General features: G+C 43.7%; 1 protein-coding gene across 4 annotated transcripts in view; it reads right to left on the reverse strand.

Moving 5' to 3' along the window:
• The window catches only part of MRTFB (myocardin related transcription factor B), a 177,725-nt gene extending 171,086 nt beyond the window's left edge, over positions 1 to 6,639 (reverse strand). For all 4 annotated transcript variants that reach the window (XR_014794803.1, XM_084881107.1, XM_084881111.1 and 1 more), the window contains exon 1: positions 6,567 to 6,639. The gene's annotated coding sequence lies outside the window, so the exon portion shown is untranslated. The remainder of the gene's footprint in view (positions 1 to 6,566) is intronic.
• Positions 6,640 to 10,083: the final 3,444 nt, after the last annotated feature.

Below are 10,083 nucleotides of genomic sequence, written 5' to 3' on the forward strand. Positions count from 1 at the left end.
ATAGAAAGCAGGGAGAATCTGTTCTCTGCTCAAGTATGTTGATTATCCTGCTCAAATTGAACCACTTCAACTTTAATATATGTTATCATTTCTATTTGAATACATTTTTATTGTTTTTCTTCATGGTTTCGTGTTTTTGTTTTTGTGGTTTTTTTTCGTTTTAAATGTGAGAGGGATAAGAGTAGGAAAAAGGAAAAAAGAACAAAATTTCAACCCATGTTGGCAGTGATGGTGGAAGTGGAATTACATGATGAGCTTTATATTTTCTTTAATTCTCCCAACTTTCTAACAAAGACAAAATTGCTCCTTTTACAGATTAAGAAACTCGGGCTCTGAGTAGTCAAATAGATCCCCAGATGTCCACAGAACTAATAAATGCAGACACAAAATTAAACTGCAAGCTTAACTCCCAAGTCTTTCCTTTTCTTAGACAAAAATATATATAAGGGATTTTGCTGAATATAAAGTCTGTTAAAAAATACTTAGAACTCCAGGGTCTATCAATTTCTGTACTTACACAGAAATTAACAGCCTTCATATACACAGTCACAACCATTTAGAAAAGAGAAAGGAAGAGATTATTGTACTTACAAAAACAAAAAGATAAAATAGTTAAGATGAATTTAACAAGAAATGGGCAAAACCTATATGAGAAAATCTTTAAAAGCTTCAGAAGGATTCGAGAGTAAAATCAAATAAAAAAATATACAATGTCCTTGGATAGGAATCTTCAACACCAGAAAAATATCAATTCTCCCTATGTTAGTTTATAAATTTAACATGATCTCAATTTTTTAAAAGTTTTCCCCCACCAGAACAAGACACAATGATTCTAAAGTTCATATGGAAAAACAAACAAGCAAGAACTGCCAGGAAAACGAAGGGCCACTAGGGAAAACTAGCTTTATGAAATAGCAAAACATTTTATAAAATCAATAACGTATACTGGTGTATGAATAGAGACTAAAGGAATAGAACAGGAGTTAAGAGGTGTGCCCCAATACATCGGGAAGTTCAGAATACAATAAAGGTGCATTGTATTCTGAAATAAATGGATAAGGTAACTGATAGGCATATTGAAAAAGACAAAGCTGAATCTATACATCACCCTTGAATGCCAGAATAAATTCTACATGGATCAAAGATTTAACTTAAAAATAAAACCATAAATGTATTAAAAGAAAACAAAAGCAAATTCCAAATTCTTTTAGGCTTTTCTGTGACTTAATCCAGACACCAGAAAAAAATTAATATTAACTACTGAAAACTTAAAGATACAACTTTTAAGCCTGCTCCATACCAAAATACATGAAGGTAAGTTAAAACAAACAAACAAAAAAACACCCACATACAAATGACAACTGGGGGTAATTGCAACTCACATCGCAAAGGGCTAATCTCGCTAATTTACAAACAGAAATTTATTAGAGAAAAAGCAATCCAAAAGAAAAATGTGCAAAGGGCAGGAACAGATAGTTCATAGAAAAAGAATTAGAAATAGGTTTAAGTATATAAAAAGATATCCAGCCTCATTCATAATCAAAGCAATGCACATTAAAACTACACCTAGTTATCATTTTTCACCTATCAAACTGATATAAACCCCTAGGTTGGAGTCTATTGGTGAGGCTATGGAGAAACAGGTGCTCTAAATAATATTATTTGAGAAGGTTCAAAATGGTACAACCCTGAAGGAGGGCAGCATTTATCAAATAATTGCATTGCTCACTGACCCAGCAATACTACTTCTGGAAAGATATCCTACATAGACACCTCACATATACAAAATGACATGTGGACAAGATGCTGCTGGTTCAGGGCCCCCATTTTGAGAAGAAAAGCTAACGTCCACCTGTGGAAGAAGATAAGCAGTCTTCATGTGGTTGAGTTTCCTATGAAACCTGCCCTCACTATCAGACGGAAAAAGTCCTTAGACAGGTTTCCTGGCTAAGAGATATCATGCAGCCTCCCATATAAATTCCGTACTTAACACTTAGTAAATATATTTGCAAACATATTTCTTATTAAAATTATTATTATTAATTTTTGAAATCCTATTTAAAGATGTCCAATTTAAGAAAGGAAGTTTTTTATAAGTGGACCTATGAATCTTCCAGAATCATAAAAACAAAAATCATATCTACACACCTGCTGGCTATACTGTCTGATTAACTTTACTTCAAACGCATTAACCAAACCACCATCTGCTCTCCATGAAAATCACGAAGCAGTCTGTTTCTCATATTTACAAATACTGACTCTCCATTTGTTTTATAGGAATCTTCCAAGTAAAGAACTATGGTTTAGAAGGAAGAATCTAGACATGTCGTATAGCTTCATTTTGCAAGTCATCCCTTGATAAAGTTTTTGGTGTTAAACATAAACCAATGTGCTGAAATTTCTATATATTCCCTATTTTACTGAATCTAAAATGCCATCAATTTTCAGACACACTATTATTTTAGGTACCGCTAAGAAAAGTTGCCAATTAAACCATGCCAATTTTAAAATACCATTCCATCTTAGATATCCATCTCAAAACATCAATGAAATTGCTTAATTATAAATCTCAGTGGTATGTACATAATAAATAACTCACTTTCATCCATATAAGCATGGATTTTTGCCCATTCAACAATGTATTCCCCACGCCTAAAAACTGTAACAATTTACATATCTATGCAAGTCATATTATTTGATTAAGTTCTGTTCAGATGAATATAAAAAGTAGTAGTAATTTTTTTTTTTTAAGTAACAAAGGAAAAAAAAAAAAAGGGAGTGACATCTTTTTATCCTGGAGTGTGATATTGCTTGCTCAAAATAATAAAAATTAATTACTCTCAATTTAGATAACTTTCCAATCCAAAAGTATTCAGTGAATCTATCTCTAGTCAATTTAAAATATATCCTTCTATTTTGATAAGTCTTTACTTACATGTTTGTTTCCATAGCACCTTTCAAAAGTCACAACCAATGAACAATAAACATTTTACAGCAAGAAGCAATTTATCCATTGAACAAAACGGAAAAATAAACTTGCTTTGTAATTTTAACAAGAGTCAAAGAAATCTACGTTACACTTGTAGCTATATAATAGTCGGAGTTGAACTTTCTTAACTCAATTTGCATTTTTCTCTAAACTTCATCACTGAGTTTCATGTGGAAAATCAAATTTCTAACTAATCATACCAAGAGGACTAAAGACGTATGTGATTTCAGGTCATTTTAATTTTCACCTTTGTACACAACCACATTTTCTAAATTCTCTAATATGGATATTATTACGTAGGAATGATGGTTATTTAAAAAGTGTTTATACAGTAAAAATTTGTATTTTATTTAATTCAGGCCTTTTTAGTTATTTATACATATTGGTGTCACTTCACAACTCTATTCTAGTCTCAAACTCTTCAATTATTCAAGAGTTTAATTGTCAACATTTCTAACAAGAATTTCCATTAAACAAAGCAAATTTTTCAGAGGGACATAAGTTACTAATCTTGTCTCCCACCTGAAATTCTAGAATAATCAATGAAAGTGCCAGTAGCCAAGGGCCTGATTTTTTTTTATATGTAATACATATCAGAAAGAAAAATCCCCAACAAAAATTGTTTGTGTCAAATTCTGCCTATATCTACACTAATAAAAGAGTACATGCTAATTGACCATACCTTACCAATGCCCACCAGCCAATCAGAAGTATGCAAATTAACCCAACAAAGATGGTGGGTTAATTTGTATATGCAGATGCTGAGCAGCCTGGGTGGGGCAGGACACTTGCGTCATCACCATGGTGACAATGCAGGTGCACCATACCACCCCAGCTGCTCCGGGCCTCTAGGCAGTGTGGAAAGGTGGGAAGGTGGGAAGGTGGGAAGAGGGCTCCAACCAGAGCGAAGGAGGTGCAGGCAGCCAGAGGAAGGAAGCCCATTCTTATACGAATGGGCTTTGGACCATTCGTGCATTGGACCTCTAGTATATATATAAAAAGCCAGTGATCAGAACGCTGCAATGAATGACCAGAACGACCAGTTGCTATGACGCCCACTGAGGTCAGCGAATGGCCCTATGGGGGTGCTCCCTCTCTGGCCAACCCCCGCAGCCCTTCTCCCCCGGCTGGCCACAACCCTAATCGAACCCCTACCCCAATAGGGGGCAGGGCCATCTGACCAACCTTCTGCAGCCCCTCTCCCCTGGCCACCCACCCCTTATGTGCCCTCACCACCCCATCCACCCGAAGCCCCTCCTCCCAGCCAGCCCTGCCCCTGATTGGGCCACCACTACCCCAATAGGGGGCAGGCTTGGCCTTCTGTAGCCCCTCCCCCTGCCCAGCCCCACCCCAGATTGCCCCCCACTCCGATCAGGGACAGGGCCGGCAAGCCCTACTCCTGGTGGGCCCCCACAACCCCCATTGGCCTGTAGCTCCTCCCCACAGCCAGCTCCATCTCCCATCAGCTCCACCACACCAATTCAGGGTGGAGCTGGCCGGCCAACCTCCCATAGCCTCTCCCCTGGCCACTGACCCTCACCGCCGCCCCCCCCCCCCCCCCCCCCCCCCCCCCCCCCCCGCCCAAATTCAGGGGCAGGGCTGAATGGCCCACAGCCCCTCCCCACAAGCATGAATTCATGCACTGGGCCTCTAGTAAAATTACAATTAAGGCTGTTCATTACAGTAGGTCACACGGGGGCTAGTACTATCTCCTAAGAGACATGACCAGTTATCAAAGTGACTGGAGACACCTCTGTATTTGGGAGTCAAGATGCATGGGACAGACTCATGTAGTGAAGAGTTGTCCTGAGAATCTTTTAAATATCCAACTAGATTAATCATGATAAAACGGCATCACTTTAGGACGCACACTGAAAAGTCTTTATATTATGGAAAACCCAAGGTAATTTAGGAGAATATAGCTAATGTGAAAAAAGTAGAGATAAAATAATGTCTAAAAATCAGTGACCATTTTTCTCACATCACATATTGCTAACATTGCAATGTCATAGACTGGGACTATCTAAACTAGTAAGTGAGATACTGGCATTGAAGCCTTAAATTTCAATCTTGTTATTTTATTCATTATTATCAGTAAGCAGAAAGAATCCAGTATGTGTCTCGAAGCTTGTGACACAAAACGTGCCATACAATGTAACTTGAAAATATGGCAGTCACAGAGGGGTTATATTATATGTGTTGATTGTGATAGTCTGTAATTTATCTTGGCATTTTATCTCTAATTTAATATGTCGTTTATTTATTATCATAAATGGGTTATGCAACACTTAGGTTACATACACATACATACACACACACACACACACACACACGCACACACAGTGTCCATCTGTATCTCTGGCCCTTCTTTTTCTTGTTAGAAATAGCTCCTAGTATTTTTTTTTTTTTATCGCTCTTTGATCCAAATTCATTCATTGGAAGCAGGTGCAAACACCCAGGCACGTGCTGTCTTCTAACAGAGTAAGTACCACAGTGATTGGGCGACGCATGTCACACATTGCTCTCCTTTTAGACCTCCCTTGCCATTGAAACTGATGATGTGTATTTCATGGTAAGTTTCATTCCATGGCCGTCAAGTGGGCTTCATTCATTCATAAATGTCTGCGGCGAAGGGAAGGAGCCTTCGTTCTGAGCATCACTGCTCCAAAAGAGTAGAATCACGTGCTTCACATAAAAATCAGACTTAACAAGTTTCCGCTGCCTAACTAATAATACAAGTCCGGGGATCCAATATCCCAATTCCACCCGACCTGACACACACACACACACACACACACACACACACACACACGCCGCCGCTCTAAAGCCCACTTCTGTCCTCCCACCGGAACAAACAAGAGTTCTGAACCACTTCGGGATCCAAGGACCCTTTGGGGAAATTTGACAAAAAAGCCAAGGACCACCTCCCCAGTATTTCACACACCATGCTGCATTCTATTTTTTTTTGGGGGGGGGGGGAGGGGGTAGCGGCGCCCAGACACACCCTCTGCAGCCCGGCGGGGACCCGGGGGTTAGAACTCCAGCCTGAAAGCCCTGCGAGCGGGGGCGGGGGGGTGGGGGCGGCCAAGACGGGCGTGGGCGCCGGGGTCCGCGTGCCCGACCTGAGCCCAGTCCCGCCCCCTCCCAGCTGTGTGACTGCGGGCGGGGAGCTGCACCCCTCGGTGCAGCACCGGAGGGCAAGTTGAGTGCCCCGCGTACGGGCAAGGCTCAAACGGCGTTGGCACTGCCAGCAGCACCGCGTCCTCGGCGCCACATCGCAGCCGGGGTGGAGATGTGGGGAGGGTTTGGGGGGACTGAGGCGGGCGCCGAGCAGCGTCCGTCCGGCTGCAAAGGGGACCGACCCCGGGCGGCCCCGGCCAGGCCGCCCCGCCCCGTCCGCGCGGGTCCCGGGACGGGGCGGACCGACCGGGCGGCTCGCTGCAGCCGCGGGGCGAGCTGGGACCGCCGCCCAGGACGCGGGCCGCTCGCCCGGCCCGTTCCCGCGTCGGACCCTCGGTCTCCGCCACTCGCACCCCCTCTTCGGCCCCAACGGTCGCCACGACCGCCCGCAGCTCACCTCCCCGGCCGCCGCCGCTGCTGCCGTCGCCGCCGCCGCCGCCGCCGCTACCGCCGCCGCGCGCGATCTCGCGAGACTTCGCTCCCCTCGGGCTCCCCGGCGCTCCCCCGCCCTCCCGCGGCCAGCGCGCACGGAGCCGAGCCTGGGATAGACGCGGCGCGCTCCCTATAAGCTGCGGGGTCTGGCCTAGCGGTGTGCTTAGCACCCTGCGCCTCAGTCGTTATATCCGCTCCGCCCACCTCCGTGAAGGTGAAGCGTTAATAACCAGGTGCGAGACGGACGACAGCTTCTCTCTCTCACCTGGCCGGCCGGTACGCGTGCGCATGCGCGCGCCTGCAGCCCTGGACCTGCGAGCCTTTGCAGAGGCTCTGGCCTGGGTGGCAGTAATCCCAGCAGCGGGTCTGCCAGGGCATAGGTGTGCCCAGTGCTTTTACAGCTCCCTTTGGGTCCTCGCAGCAGCCCCCAAGAAAATGGGTATTACCATTCTGGTACTCTCCATTCCAGAGAGGAAGAAGCGGAGGCTTGGCAAGGTGAAGTCACAAGCTCCAGGACACAAGGAGGGAATTGGCATCTGGGGTTGTCTTGGCTCCCAAGCCAAAGCCCCATTTCCCCCCTTCCATGACAAGCCCCCACAGGCCCCCTGTTCCTGCCCCCCTTCCGCTGAGGACACTAGTCTCAGCACTAGTCTTGACTTCCCTCTCAAGGCTCACCCAGGTGAGAGCCCCTAGGCTATTAGTTGCTACAGTCCCTCTGGTTTTTTGGAGCTGCTGTCAGGAAAACACTTCCCCCAAATTACACAACCTTCCTAAAGGACCCCCTGTTCCAGACCCCGTACACCGCCCTGAAAACGACCTGAATATATTTTGCTCTATCTCCTCTCCAGACCAGTGACATTTTGAGGATGGCAGAGAGCACAGTAGTTCTATGGGACACAGGACATAGAACCAGAATGCATGTGCTATTAGGTGGCATAGAGAACCACAGGACTACTTCTTAAGGGGAAAATCGTAACATTATAAACAGTAGTTTCTCCCTATCCAGGGTTTCACTCTCTGCAGTTTCAGTTACCTGTGGTCAACCACAGTCCAAAAATATTAAATGGAAAATTCCAGAAACAAACAGTTCATTCGTTTTCAAGTGCAGGCCATTCTGACTAGTGTGATGAAATCTCCAGCCTTCCGTTCTATCCAGACGGGGACATGAATCATCCCTCGGTCCAGCTATCCTTGCTTTATGTGCTCCCCTTCTGTTAGTCACTCAGTAGTTGCCTCTCTTATCTCATCAAATGCCTTAGAATCATAGTGCTTGTATTCAAGTAACCCTTTTTTCATAGGTATGTGTGTGTAGGAAAAAAACATAGTACAGATTAGAGTTCAGTACTCTTCCAGGTGTAAGGCATTCACTGGGGGTCTTGGAACATAGTCCCCACAAATACTATTATTGTCATTGTTGCTGAAGAAGAAGAACTAGCATTGATTGAGGGCACTTCAAGGTCACTACCAATAGTCTTCAAGTTAAGTCAGAGTGAAACGGAGACTCAGGGAGATGAAGAAACTGGCCTAACTTTCTGTAATGAGACAGGATTTGCACTTGGGCCTGAGTTCAGAGCTAACTGCTGCCTGGCACTAAAGCCCCATGAGCCAGTTGGGCGGGGCCAACAAGCTGTTGTCAAATTAAGAGCCTTGGAGGTTCTAGCTATCCCTTCACCACCAGGGCCTTACTCAGCCCCCTGATAGCCACATCAATGTCAGCAAAAGTTGGCTTGCCCACCCTGCAAGCCTCCAGAAGCAATGCCACTCTCAAGGGTCATAGGTGTCCCTCCACGGGCCAGCATCATTCAAACCACCCGATCAAGGAAGTGAGAGAGGAGGGGAAATCACATCTGATGAGCAGCAGCAAGGGGTCAAATACTACTTCAGGTGCTATACATTCATTAGCTCATTTAGTCCTCCCAAGAGCCACATGTGGATGGTAAATTGTACCCATTTTAAAAGTTAAGAAAATCAAGGAACTAAGAGGAGAGAGAATTTGCTAAGGGTACACAGTTGGTAAGTGGGAGGGCTGGGGTTACACTTCAAGTCAGGCTATACCCCAAACCACATTCTTTGACCTCAGTGACCAAACAAGGTTCTTCCCTGCTCCCCAAAACTTATGTCTTCATGAAGCTGAAAAGCTAAAAATCCCCTGAGTTCAGCACTCCAGTCTGAGACACTATATTTTCTTCTAGATAGAACATGCCTCAATATTCTCATCTAAAATAAGCGATAAGCCCAGCCATTGTGGCTCAGTGGTTGAGTGTTCACGCATGAACCAAGAGGTCTCTGGATCAATTCCCGGTTGGGGCACATGCCCAGATTGCAGGCTTAATCCCCAGCAGGAGATGTGCAGGAGGCAGCTGATAGATGATGTTTCTCTCTCATCGATGTTTCTATCCCTCTTCTTTCCTCTCTCTCTAAAAATCAATTAAAAATAAATAAGGAAGGGGTTTCTAAATTCAAAATAATTTATCCTATTTCTGACTACTCCACATTCCATATGATATAGAGAGTTTTGTGGGTTTTTTTTTTTTAAAGGATATACATGGGTTGTTGGGAGGATTAACCAAGTTAATATTTGTGAAGCATGTACGAAAGTGCCTTGAACAGGTTAAGCTCTCAATAAATTATAGCTATTATTATCCTGGGGATGGCTGTGATATTTCATCCATTCCTCATCTCTCAACATAAAATCCAAATCAGTTTGGAGGGATGTGGCCTTTTCTGTTCAGGCATTCTGGAAATGATAAATGCTCTTTAATGGACAAAATTACCCCTGTTCCTCCTCCTGATCATGAAAAGAGACTAGACTCTTTTCAAGCTCTTCCCAGTTTCCTGGAAGACTAGCAGCCTGTTTTTAAAAAGACTCCCCTTTATAGAAAAAGTCACCCAAATATTTTTAAGTTTCTGGCAAAAACAAACAAACGAAAAAACAACTAAGCTGAAACTTTTAAGAGAATTCTGGTGAGGCTGGGAGTTAATATAACTATAGTGATCTCATGATAGGTGGTGGGGGGGGTTACAGGAACTGAAGCTGCCATCACCCTCAGCCATGGCACTCCAAAGGGAGGTTTTTTTCTACCCTGACAAAAGGTATACCGCACATTCCCATCAATGGCAACCTGTCACTGTGAAAGTGATTCTCACCATGGAAGGAGTGGACATAACAGGATCCATTGAAGACATTATAGTTTGACAAAAAAAAAAAAAAAAAAAGCAACACAAAACAACTGAGGTGATTTTAATATGCACACCTCTAAAGGCTTAATGTACAGTTCCCAAACAGTGCTATTTAAATATCTGTTGATCCAAGAGGAATTTTAGACATGCCTAAAATGGATTCATTTAATGCTCATTCATTCATTAAACACATATTAAGCACTTAAGTGCCAGTTATTATGTGAGTAGCTATGAGTAAGACAGATTATGGCCCATGCTCTCATCACAGTTATGGCCTAGAAGGAGAGGGAGGTGCTAATTAA

The sequence above is a fragment of the Pipistrellus hanaki genome, assembly GCF_964339955.1.
Source record: "Pipistrellus hanaki genome assembly, chromosome: 4".
Taxonomy (NCBI): domain Eukaryota; kingdom Metazoa; phylum Chordata; class Mammalia; order Chiroptera; family Vespertilionidae; genus Pipistrellus; species Pipistrellus hanaki.